At 47.4% G+C, this 12606-nt stretch overlaps 1 long non-coding RNA gene across 1 annotated transcript in view; it reads left to right on the top strand.

Annotated features, from left to right (window-relative positions):
• The first annotated feature begins 4565 nt into the window (after nucleotides 1-4565).
• Nucleotides 4566-12606, top strand: part of LOC141419222 (uncharacterized) — a 27339-nt gene continuing 19298 nt past the window's right edge. The window contains exons 1-2 of the long non-coding RNA XR_012443923.1: nucleotides 4566-4786; nucleotides 6492-6651. This is a non-coding gene — a long non-coding RNA (uncharacterized lncRNA). The remainder of the gene's footprint in view (nucleotides 4787-6491; nucleotides 6652-12606) is intronic.

The raw sequence follows: 12606 nt of genomic DNA, 5'->3' as shown, positions 1-12606 counted from the left end.
CACTGCTTTGTGGTGTTTAAAAGCATCTGAAAAGCAGCTTTGTGGTGGTGGAAGACACCTGCAATCCTAATTACTCAGGAGGCAGATCAGGATGATTGTGGTTCAATGCCAACAAATAGTTCAAGAGACCTTATCTTGAAAATACCCAACACAAAAAACGGGGCTAGTAGAATGACTCTAGAGCACCTGCCTAGCAAACGTGAGGCTCTGAGTTCAAATCCTAATACCAAAAAAAAAAAAGAGTTTCTGAAAGGCATGCAGAAGGAGCTCAGAAATGCTGATCGTGACAGGAGCCCAGCAATTTCATGACATTCTTGGTGGGACTGGGGTTTGAACTCAGGGCATCACGCTTGCAAAGCAGGCACTCTAACTGCTTGAGTGACACCTCCAGTCCATTTTGCACTGGCTATTTTTGGAGATGGGCTGCCCTCAAACTTCGATCCTCCTAATTTCAGCCTCCAAGTAGCTGGGATTACAGGCGTGAGCCACCGGCTCTGGCTACTGTGACATTTTCTTCAACACGTGAACGTGTGTACCACTGAGCTCGACAGCACAGAGCCTTCTTCGGGGAGGGGACCAGCAGGAAAGCTGTGCATGTGACTCCCTGGAACATTCCAAGACATGTGAAGCAATGGACAGTGAGTCTCACTGATGACAGAAGTCTATTCTGAACATTAGGACAGGGTGTCCTGGCCTGGCTAGCAGAGCTTGGACCTAAGACCATGGGAAGATTCTGAAATTATCACGAGGCACAGTCTCAAACACACGTACACACAACACACTCATACATGCACCACGCACGCTGTCACACAGAGAACGCGCTTATCCACGTATGCAGCTGCAATCCTTCACAAAGGCTTCCTCAAGCAGTGCTATTAAATGTGCACTTACTTCAGGAGCAGGGGGTGGGGGGGTTGCAATGTGGTCAGCGAAGCAACTTTTGAAGGAGTCCTTAATGTCAGGAAGCCTTGGGGAGCCTGGGGGCTCTGCTATGAGAAATAGTCAGTGGTTCCTGGCCTTGACCTTACAGCGTATCACCTGGGAAGTTGAAAAACTCCTGATGCCCAGGCTGCACCCATACCAATCAGATCAGAATCTCACATCTGTAATCCCAGCTACTCAGGAGGCAGAGCTCAGGAGGATTGTGGTTCGAAGCCAGCCTGGGCAAAAAGTTCATGAGACCCTACATTGAAAAATCCCTTCACAAAAAAGGGCTGGTGGAGTTTAAACTCCAGTGCCGCCCCCCAAAATCAGAATCTCTCTGGGGGCCCAGGTATCACCAGGTTTTGCAGCTGGCACCCTACCTTGGGTGCCCAGAGAAAGCCAGAGCGCTGTGGCTCTGGTTGGGCACTAGAGGGCGCTGTGGAGCAGGAAATGCTCAGGCAGGTCCCATTGTCTTCCCAAGTGGCAAAGGCCAGAGCCGGGGCCACTCCAGGGACAGAGGCTAGGGACATGTGGCCAGTTGGGCTTGGCTGGGAGCCAGATTGCACCACTTGCCTGTGTCCGGGCATTCTGAAACTTCCGCTTCCAGGAAAGGCCAGGGAAGTTCCGCCTCTGGTGGAATTTCTGCAGTCCAGGGGGCCAGGGACTCAGTTGTTGAATTCCAAACTGGGCAGCTCCCCTGGCAGGGTCCTTCCTGCTCACTGGACACTGGGGCCCCCAGGCAGTAGGAGGACTAAGTGAGGATGGGGAAGGAAAGAGAAGACAGCCATTTCTTAAAAAAAAAAAAATATATATATATATGAATTAATATATATGTTTATATATAATAATAATTTTAATTCGTAAGTAAAATTTCTATGTATTTATAGCAAACAACATGGTGTTTCAAAATATTCCCATGTGGAATGGTTAAATCCAGCTAATTAGCATATGTATTACCTCACGTGTTGATTTGTCGTGGGAACACTTACGTCCCTTCTCATCCATCTTCAAGCATCAAATGCCTTGTTATTAATTGCAGCTGGCACAGGGCACAGTGGATCTCTTGAACTTATTCCTTATCTTACCTGAAACCTGTCCTTTGACCATGTTGTCCCCCATCCATGCCCACCCACAGCCCCTGGTAGCCGCCATTCAACTCTCCTTGAGCTCTGTGTGCTGAGGCCACACAGCTAGAGTCACTAGGTGGTCAGCTCTGCCGCAGAAACACCTCTTTCCAGGTGAGTGGGTGTCCAGGAAGTGCCCCCGGGTTACCTCTGTACAATGAACCATTTACTGGGAACTCATTTGCCAAGGCCATGGAAACGCCTTACCCAGGAACAGGAAGTTTGTCTTTTTCACTGCTGCCCTGATATTGTCACTGGCAAGGGGACCAGCTTCAGCAGCCAAGAAAAGAGTTCCTGTCCCTTCCTGCTCTAGGACAACAGCCCATGGTCCAGGAAAGTCCCATCCTGGTGCACCCCAGTACTTAGCAGGGTCACTAGAAACTCCTCCCTTTTCAGGCCTCTATCCTGCCCCCTTCTAAATCAGCAGAACACTTTGTCTTCTTGCTGAATGAGAAGGCCTGAGTGGTCTATGTGGTAATCCTATTTAAACTGCCCAAGTAGCTGGGATAACAAATAGGCACCAGTGTGCCCAGCTTTTATTGGTTGAGATGGAGTCTCTTGAACTTTTTGCCTGGCTGGCCTTGAACCAAGATCCTCCTGATCTCTGGCTCCTGAGTAGCTAGGATTACAGGTGTGAGCTACCAGTGTCCAGCTGCCTTCATTTTTTGAAACATTGCTTCTTACAACCCAACCACTCTTCTGTGAGCAGCCAGTGCGCAGAGGCTTTCAAAGAGAACAGATGCCCCAAGCCAGCGGCCCCAGCAGAATATAAGCTGGCAGCTGTCACCCACTGTCACCCACCCCAGAGCTTCAGCCAGTCCACGAGAAGCAGAGCCACCTGGCTAAGCTTTGCCTGGATTCTTGGTGCACAGAATCATAAGCAAATAAAGTGGTGGTTGTTTTAAGTTACTAAATGTTGGAGTTGTTTGTTACACAGCATAGGTAACTGACAGACGTGGCTATTTTATAATTCTAAATTCTACAGTGAAACTTCTAATGATTGATTCACTTCCTAATACATAGAATAAAAATTTATTCTTGCTTCTATCTCTCTACATTACTGGTCACTCTTTTTTTTTTTTTTCTTTTGGGTTCATTTTTTTTTTTCTGGTCACTCCGATTATGTCTTCATTTTTACTTTGCCAATGTTTGTAACACTGTGCACACACTCCATGCAACAGATCGAGATCACCTTTTGTGCGATCTCAATCTCTCTGTGCACTATGACAGCCTTGAACTGTGGCCAGTGTGAACTCAGACGTGCTATAAATGTAAAACTCCCAGATTGCCAAGCATTAGTGCTAAACACACACACACACACAAGTAAAAGAGCCCACTAATAATTTTTATGTCAGTTAAATGTTGAGATAGTATTTTGGATCTGTTTGAGTGAATACAATGGAGCATTAAAATTAGTTTTGCCTACCTATTTCTTTTTCCTTTTACAATGCGGCTAATAAATGTTTAAGGTCACAAGCGTGGTTTGCATTATAGTTCTACTGGTAGCACTAGTCTAGAATTTGGCTTTAAAAATTGGTAACCAATTACACATTCTGTGTCCTGGACTCTAGAAACTGTGAATATGACCTGAAAAAAGTCTTTGCAAATGTGATTAAGGATCTCGTTTTTTTTTGTCCTGGTCTTGTGCAGACAAGTGCTCTACCACTGAGCCCAAGTTAAGAATTTTAAGATGGGAAAATCATCCTGGACCATCTGAGTGAGGCTTAAATCCAGTGACAACTCTCCTTGTGTGAGACACCTGGAGTTGGGTGGGAGCACAGGCCTGTAATCCCAGTCCTTGGGAAACTGGGACAGGAGGATCTTGAGTTCAAGGCCAGTCTACACAGTGAGTTCTAGGGCAGTCTGGGCTCACACAGTGAGACCCTGAAGAGGGGCAGGAGGAGAGGTTGAGGGGGAGAGGGGGAAGGGGAGGGAGAGAGAGAGAGAGAGGGACAGGGAGAAGAGGAGGAAGAAAAAGAAGAAGGAGAAGAGGGAGGAGGAGAAGGAGGGAGAGGAGGAGGAGGAGGGCGAGGGGAAGAAGAAATAACTCCGCTACCTCCTATTCTCATTGACTCACTAACTCTTCAGGGCTGTGGACAACTGTTGTTCTGGTGCTTTTTCCTTCATTGTCTTCCTCAGGTGATTTCACTATTTCTTTTCTCTCAATTCCCTTTTAATTTTGTTAGAGCACGTCTTTGCTCGCTGAAGGCCTGGAAGGCACTGTTTCACCATCTTCAGTATCTTCTAGAATCCAGTATTGTTGGTAAGTTCAATGCTGGTTGGATATTTTTTCTTTTGTAGTTGACCTGTCTTGGATTTTTGAAACATACCCTTCTGCCTCATGCTAAGGAGTTTTTCATTATCTGATGAGTGCTTTGCTGTCTTCAGGCTGTGTCTAGGAGTTTTGTTTTGGGCTTTTTGTGTTTGTTTAGGTTGCTTGACACCAGAGCCTTCCAGGCCTTTCTGCATTGGGGTACTTTTTCCTGTTATTTCTGCCTTCCATTCCTCCTCCTCCTCCTCCTCCTCCTCCTCTCCTCCTCCTTCTCCTCTCCCTCTCTCTCCCTCTCTCTCTGGAAGGTGACGGTGAAGAACGCCATCCCTGTTCCAACCCCCCTGGTGACAGTCCTCTGCCATGCTTGGGAGGCTGGCAGGGTGGTGAAGTAGTCGCTGACACCATACTAAGAAGGAAGGAGAAGAGGGTCAAGGGCAGAGTAGCTCCTGGGAAGAAAAGGCTGCCGGTAAGTCTTTGATCAATGAACTTGCTTTTAGATGATGCACATAGAATAACTCACAGTCAAGGACAAGTTGGGATTGCATGTCTCCTCAGCAGGAGCTGGGGCAGCCCTCCCTGTCCTCAAGGCCCTCTTCCTCCCCAGTGAAACAACAGGACCTGGGAGGCAGGAAGCCTACAAGTGAGAGGACCTGCCACACCCAGAGTGCCGCAAAACCCAGCCTGGTTCCGGACAGTGGGATGTCACCAGGCCCCACCGGCTCCCTCCTTTCCCTGTCCTCTTAATTTCCCTATTGGAGGAGGAGGAGGAGGAGGAGGAGGAGGAGAGAGAGAGAGGGAGAGGGAGAGAGCGTTAAGGAATGGCTGATGAGTGTGGAATCTATAAGACAAGCCAGCAGGCTGGGAACTTGGGCAGGAATTGGTACTACAATCTCGCTCTCTTTAAAATTAAGCTTCTATTACTTGTACGAGGGAGTTTCATGGTGATATTTCCATACACGCTTATAAAGTATTTTGATCAAATTCACCCCTCTATTAATCTTTGCTCTCCTGCCTCCTTTTACATAATTTGTCACGTTTCATTGTTCTGTTTTCGTACATGTGTATAAAGTACTTCGACATCAAATCCCCCTCATCACTCTCCTTTCCTCCTCCTCCTCCCACTGGTTCCCACCACATATCTTTTTGTTTCTTTCTGCTCTAGATTCCACAGCTGGCTGAGTGGCTCAAGCAACAAGAGCACCTCCCTTGCAAATGTGTAGGCCCTGAGTTCAAACCCCAGTGCTGCCAAAAAAAAAAAAAAAAAAAGATTCCACATTGTGGAATTTGCCTTTCTATCGTCGCCAACATTTATCGTTTGCATTTTCTTTGTGGTTGAGGATGTTGACTATTTCTTCGTGTGTTTTTCTGCCATTTGTACTTCTTTTGAGAACTGTGCTATCATTTATTGATTGAAGTGTTTGTTCTGCTGTTTAATTTTTTTAGCTTTTTGTGTATTCTGGATATCAATCCCGTATTCACTGATGAATCCCGTTCTGCAGGTGTCTCTTCACTCTGTAATTGCTTCCTTTGCTGTGCAGAAGCTTTTTGATGTGATCTGATTTGAGACCAATTGTGAAGGCACTACAGTCTTTGAGGGAGAATTCCTTCTTTCCCAGGAAACCTGGGTTTTTGGTCCTAACCTTTCAACTGATGTGGATGTTAGCTGCCTCTATCTCAATGACACGAAATTAGTGTGTGATTAAATCACTAGGTTATTCGGCACTATAACACTGTCCTGTACCTAGTCAACTTGACATCATCACAGTAGGAAAGGTAGGAACAGAAAAGCCAGGTGTCCAGTTTGGTGTGGATTTGAATAACTGTTGGACAGTTTCCTGAGGTTTAGCTGCTGTTGATGTGAGTGTTGGCTACAGTTGGTTTCTGACATTGTTAACTGATGTCTTCCCGAGCAGATAAATAGTAGAATGGGGACTCAGAGTTTATTTTTGGTGTTTAAATTTTAACAGGGATACGGCAGGACAGGCAAACGGCAAGTCGTGATGCTGTCTTGGGGTGGTGCTGCTGTATCAGTCAGCTTTCACTAGGTTATGATGCAGTAACAAACAACCCCCCCCACCAAATCTCAGTGGTTTATAATAACAGTGGCTTATTTCTCACTCATACTGTATGATGGTGGCTACACCTCTGTTCCCTGTGACTTCTCATTCCAGGACCCAGGTTGAAGGAGGGAGCCCCAGTTGGAACTTGGTATTCCCAAGACAAAGAAAAAAAGAGAGAGATCGAGCTGGAAGAAACATGTGATGTGACTCTTAAGGCTTCTGCTCTGAGCTGGGCCTTTCCCAATCCCGTGGCCAGGCCTGAGTGGGGAAGGTAGGCTGGCTCCTCCCCATTGCGTCATGAATCTGATGGCTGGTGGGATAAGCACCCCACTCAGGAAAGGAGAGGTGGGTAAAGGGAGCATCACAGCCTCACTTGGAGTTAAAGTGACCTTGGAGGCTGCACCATTTCATAAATGTCGCTGATGGTGACATGAACGATGACACACCCGGCACTGTGGGTCAAAGGTCAGCCCTGGGGTGGAAGGCTCCTTGCTCAAGTCATAGCCACTGAGATTCCCCTGGGAGCACACTAGGGAGGCAGCAGGTCACTGTCCTCTTGGGTTGTGAGTTTAGACTGTCTGGGATTGTGGTGGTAGGGGATTGTGTGAGAGAGAGTGTGTGTGTGTGTGTGTGTATTTTTCTCCTAATAAACAAAGCTGCCCACAGGGTCTGAAGCCAGCGGAAGTGCTGTCTGTGGTTTCCCACTGCTGTAAACATCTGGATGTAGCAGGCCATGTGGCTGCTGTGCAGATACAAAGGACAGGCCCTGATTTCTCTCTCCCTGTTGTTTGGCAAAGGAATCAGATAGTTAAACTAGTAGAATTTTGGATCAAAAATAGAATGATGTGGGTCTAGGTGTAGCTCAGAGGTAAAGAACTTCCCTCGCCTGTAGGAGACCCTGGGTTCCATCCCCAGGGAGAATTCTATAATTACAAAAGGCACCCTTTCTCTTTTTTTTTGAGTACTGAGGATGGAGCCTGGGGCCTTGTGCATGCTAGGCAAGTGCTCTACCACTTGAGCCACACCGCTGGTTCCATGGAGAAAAGAAGTGGCAGATATGTTAAGTGACAGCCCAGGCCAGCAGGGGAAGCAGTACAGGCCCTATCCTGTCATCCCTTGAGTCCAGTGCGTGCTGGCACCAGAATGGATTCCTTCTGAGACTCAGAACTGTTCTGTTCACTCTACAGTTTTCAGGTTACAGTGCTCAGGTGGTGAAGAGTCAGGGCGGGATAAAGGTCTTAGTATTTGGGGTTCCTTGGGCTCACTAGGAAGTGGGGGTGCTGGGGGGCTTGAAGAACGTCTCCTGGTTGTCCCCAGCTTCTTGAGGTCCTGTTAGCTCTACCTTTAAACCCTTGGAGGACTGTAGACTACCTGTGACCTATGCACCAGGCCAGCAAATCAGGATACAACTCCCGCCCCCAGGTTCAACATTTCTGGTGGGAGTGGAACTTCTAAAACTTCCTCCTCATGTCCCTAATTCAGACATTTCTAGAAATAACTGCCGGAACTGCGTCTCAGCTGCACTTGAGACTCTGATTCTACTTCAGCTGATGCTGAAGAATGGAATTTGAGTAATGTCAAATAGAACAAAATCCAACAGGTTGTGTTCCCAGCAACAAGGCTAGCCTTTTTTATTGTTGTTGTTGTTTGGTTGTGCTGGGATTGAACCCAGGGCCTTAAGCAAGCTAGGCAAGTTCTCTACCACTGAGCTACATCCTAAGTCCCAACAAAGGTGACACAGAGTGTGCCTGGCATGCATTAGGCCCTGGGTTCAATCGCCAATAGCAAAGGGAAAAAAGAAAGGAGAGAGAGAGGGAGAGGGAGGGAGGGAGAAAGGAAGGAAGGAAGGAAGACTAGCAAGCACTAGGACAGAGAAGGCCAGTAACTCACCTTGAACCTGGGCGACCCACACATAGCTCCGTGCACCTCACTCCTAGCATGTAGCCTGTAGCCGTCATCCTCATCCTTCCTTGCCTGGACTCTCACCTTGGGTGGAGCATTGGGCCAGGGTCTTGGAACTTCCTTATCTCCTTCACTCACCCAGGTATGTGATGTTATCCTGGGAATCTGGGCTTGAACCCAGATTTCCAGTTGACTCCCAAAGCCCTCCTTGCCTACGTTCTTTAAATGTCCATCTTTGTTGAGGGGAGACAATGGGCTGTCAGGATTTGTTTTACTAATCATTTTTGTAAATTGTCCCAAGGTCACAGGTACTGGATGTTTCTGAGATTGCAGGGGTGGGGGGCATCAGGGAGGAGATTAGATGCAGGCAGGCCTGCAGAATTCCTCAAACTTTTCAGCACAGAGCCCTGTTTGCTTCCTTTGAAGCATTTCATGAGGCTGGAGCCCTGAGACGGTTCTTTGAAAAACAGATCTCTCTCTGGAAGGACTGTCACCCTGCCCACGCTTGTGCCATCAGACAGCTGCCATCTGGTGGCTCGTGTCCTGGGTTTGGGTGACAGCTGGAAGTCAGGAGGGCAGGAAGAGGGCAGCTGGGTCTCAGAGAAAGGCCCTGGGAAACCCTTGCAAGCCCCAGCAGGGGGTGCAGGCAGAGCCCAGGTAAGAGAATGGGAGGACACAGGATCTCTGAGTCTCTGAAGAAGACAGGGAGAAATATGCCAGGTCAGGCCGGAACTTGAAATTCCCCAGGTTCATTCCAAGAATTCACCTCATGATTGTCACATACCTTTCCATTTACCACACGCTTTTTCTCACAAGGCCACTCACTTCACTCCCATGTGTGACCCTGTCCCCACTTCATATGACTTGCCAGGGTCACACAGGGAAGGCTTGGCACCAGTGCCCCTTGCACTCTGTCTCCCAGCATCTCAGGGGTGGGGGTGGGTGCAATCTTTTGTGTGTGTGTGTGTGTGTGTGTGTGTGTGTGTGTCTTTATTGGATTTTGGGACCAGGCTGGCCTTGAACTTGTGATCCTCCTATGGAGTGCTTGGATTACAGTCATGCACCACCATGGTCCATTGAGTCTTTACTTTTTGGGGATCTGGGTAGTCTCAAAAGTGTGGGTGTAGCCATGAGTGTGTTTGTAGAAGGGCAAACAAGCAGAAGAGGTGAACAAAGCCAGATGTGAGGTGGCCCCAACAGGTGAGGTGTTTTTCCAAGCTCTGCTTTAGGAGGCAAGGGCCAAGATCCATGAGCCACGAGGGTGGCAGCTGGAGTCAGAAAGGGTCAGAACAAATCCTGAAAGGCGGCTGGGGCCTGGGGATCCTGAGCCGGCCAGGCAGGTCCCTGGGCTGAGCTGTGCCTCCTCTGGGGCCCCTGGCTCCTCTGACTATTGTTTACTCCTGGCTTTATTGAAGGTTCTTGAACCTCATCATTATTGTTCTGTGTTATCACCGGGGTTTTACTGAGTGACAACCTTCTTTGTTTCTTTGTTCTGCAACTTTTTTTTTTTTTTTTAAAGAAAGACGTAATTTGGATGCTTGCTAAAAACAGGTGGGGTCCTGTTATCTAGGCTTGGAAAAGGCCAGGCCCCAGTCACCCTCCTGAGTGAAAGGAACTGAACTGTAATTCTAATTTGATTTTTGTTTGTTTGCGTGTTTGTTTATTTTGGTAGAATATGCATAACCTAAAATTCACCAAATGTTCAAGTAGCATTTGGTACCTTCACAGTTTTGTGCCACCCTCACCAAAGTAGAGTTCCAGAACAAGCAATGCTTCAATGGAAGCCCTCCTACCTGTTGATAATCAGACACTCCTCACGCCCTCTCTCCCCAGCCTCTGGCCACCACCTATCTCTTTTCTCTTTTCTTCTTTTCTTTTCCTTTTTGGTGCTGGGATCTCACAATGGGAAGCACACACTCTACCACTGAGCTACACCCCGGCCCTTACGATCTATTCTCTCTTTTTATGGGTTCCTTAGGCTGGGCACATCATATAAGTGGAAGGACATGGATGGGCCTTTGGTCTTCTTTCACCTAGCACAGTGTTCATTCATGTGGTAGCTGAGTCACCTTCCATTGTGAACTTCAACCAGATTTTAATACCTCACCAGCTGAGGAATTTTCGGGGTGTTTCCACTTCTGGCTACTGTGAATGCTGCTGCTAGGACACTTGAGTACACGCTTTTGTCTGAACACCTGTTCCCAGTTCTTTTGGGACCATTCCTAGGAGTGGAATTGCTGGGCCACATCAGTAATTCTATGGAATTTATTGAGGAGTGCTGGGGACGGAGCCCACCCAGGGCCCGGCACACACTAGGCAAGTACTGTACCACTGAGCTGCATCCACAGTCTCCTGGTTTGATTTTTTTTGATGCATAATTTGGGTCAGGATTTTAATATGTCTGTGCCTCAGTCTCCCCAATAGAAAACATATAGAATGTCACCAAGCCATTTCTGAAGGAGGCAGAAGTTCCAGGTCAGACTGGTACCACAGCCTGGTGAGGGCCACTGGCAGGGGTGCAGAGGCTGTCTCTCCTACACTGCCTCTGAAGGAGGGCACCAGTCACCGGCTTAATTAACTTCATGTTGTCCCTCTCCGACTCTGTTTGCACTTCTTTAAGTTTCTGCTCTTGAGTGTCTCCCTCCTGGATTCCAGAGATGATCAAGTAAACATCTTTATGATACGGGACAGAGGCCATCCCTGAGCAAACTGTGAACAACTCCTCTGGAAGTCCTTTGTAAAACCAGGACTGTTTGACCTTTGATCATACCATACTTTGACTGCGACACTGGGACTGCTTAATTATGCAAACCTCTCACCCTGCCCCATTTCTTCCTCTGTTTAAACCACGACAGTGCCCTGAAGATGGACGAGACTGGTGCATTAACAAATAGTTCTCTGACCTTCACCACTACTTCTCTCTCTCTCTCTCTCTCTCTCTCTCTGGCAGTACTAGGGTTTTGAACTCAGGATCTTATGCTTGCTAAGCAGGCACTCTACCACTTGAGTCACTCCACCAGTCCTTTTTTGGTTGGGTATTGTTTCGAGATAGGGTCTCGTGAACTATTTCCTTGGGTTGACTTTGAATGGCAATCCTCTTGAGTATTTACTTTTTTTTCTTTTTTCAGTACTGGAGTTTGGACTCAGGGCCTCACACTTGCTAGGCAGGAGCTCTACCACGTAAGCCACTCCACCAACCCTGCCTCCTGAGTAGCTGGGATTACAGGCATGAGCCACCGGTGCCTGGCTATTTGTCTCTTTAATTGCTTGGCTGAGGGGAGTGACTGGACCTGATGTGCTGGAACCCCACACTCATTGGCCACTTTCATGCTTTTGCAGTTCTTTCATGAAAATATCCAGGTGTGTACAGAGTGTTGAGGTGTTAGCTTACTATGTCCCAGACCCTGTCATGAGTGAGCCATGTCAGAAACATAGACTGACACATGTGTCTTTCTACTATGTCAGAATTTACAGAGTAACCCTAAATGCACATGCTGTATCAATTTCATTGACTTTGATTCACCAAGTACTGCTGAGTTCACTTGATAGCCACGAGCCATTGGCAACACAGGTTCTTTTATTCCAGTCTTAGTCCTAACGTTAACTTGGATCACACATTACACTTCACAGTGGAAAGTCAGTCACAGAACGGCCAAGAAAGCGTTAAAGACACTGCAGGGTTCAGAGGCTGTGCTGGAGGTCCAGCAGAGAGCTGATACAGGCGCAGGAAAAGTCTCTGCAGGGGATTAGCAGTTTTACAGAATGGCAAGTGCAGAGTTGTCAAATGCCCATTTGGGTGCAGGCTATTTTAAATGTCAGTTAAAAGTGAGTTGCATGTCAGGGCAAGAGAAACTGCGTCAAGTTGGAGCCTGGGGATAAAGACAGAGATTCTTCACTGTGGCAATTTCTGTGGATGTGGTGGCCAGGTGATGGGTCAGTGTGTCTGCCATGTCTCAGCCTTGGGTGCGCCTTCTTTTATAGTCCCAGGGGAGGGGGTTATATCTGATATGATTGATAAGCTCCTGTGTCTAGTGTTTTGGATATATTTATAGGTATAATTATTTATTGACACACAAATAAATGATCAGTTTGTGCCGCATGGTGTCTGGCAGATGGTGTATTGCATAAACAAGATGTAGAGTTATTTTATCTTGGCACTTACACTCAAAATGAAGTAACTCAGGTCAAAACTGTCACTTTACAAAATGCATAACTCAAGGTTAGACACAGCCTTAAAATTGCTGTTCTAACCGGGTACTGATGGCTCACACCTGTAATCCCAGCTACTCAGGAGGCAGAGATCAGGAGGGTCATGGTTTGAAGC

The sequence above is a fragment of the Castor canadensis genome, chromosome 19 (assembly GCF_047511655.1).
Source record: "Castor canadensis chromosome 19, mCasCan1.hap1v2, whole genome shotgun sequence".
Classification (NCBI taxonomy): Eukaryota; Metazoa; Chordata; class Mammalia; order Rodentia; family Castoridae; genus Castor; species Castor canadensis.
The sequence above is the reverse complement of the archived record's forward strand: the minus strand, read 5'-3'. Positions and strand labels throughout refer to the sequence as shown.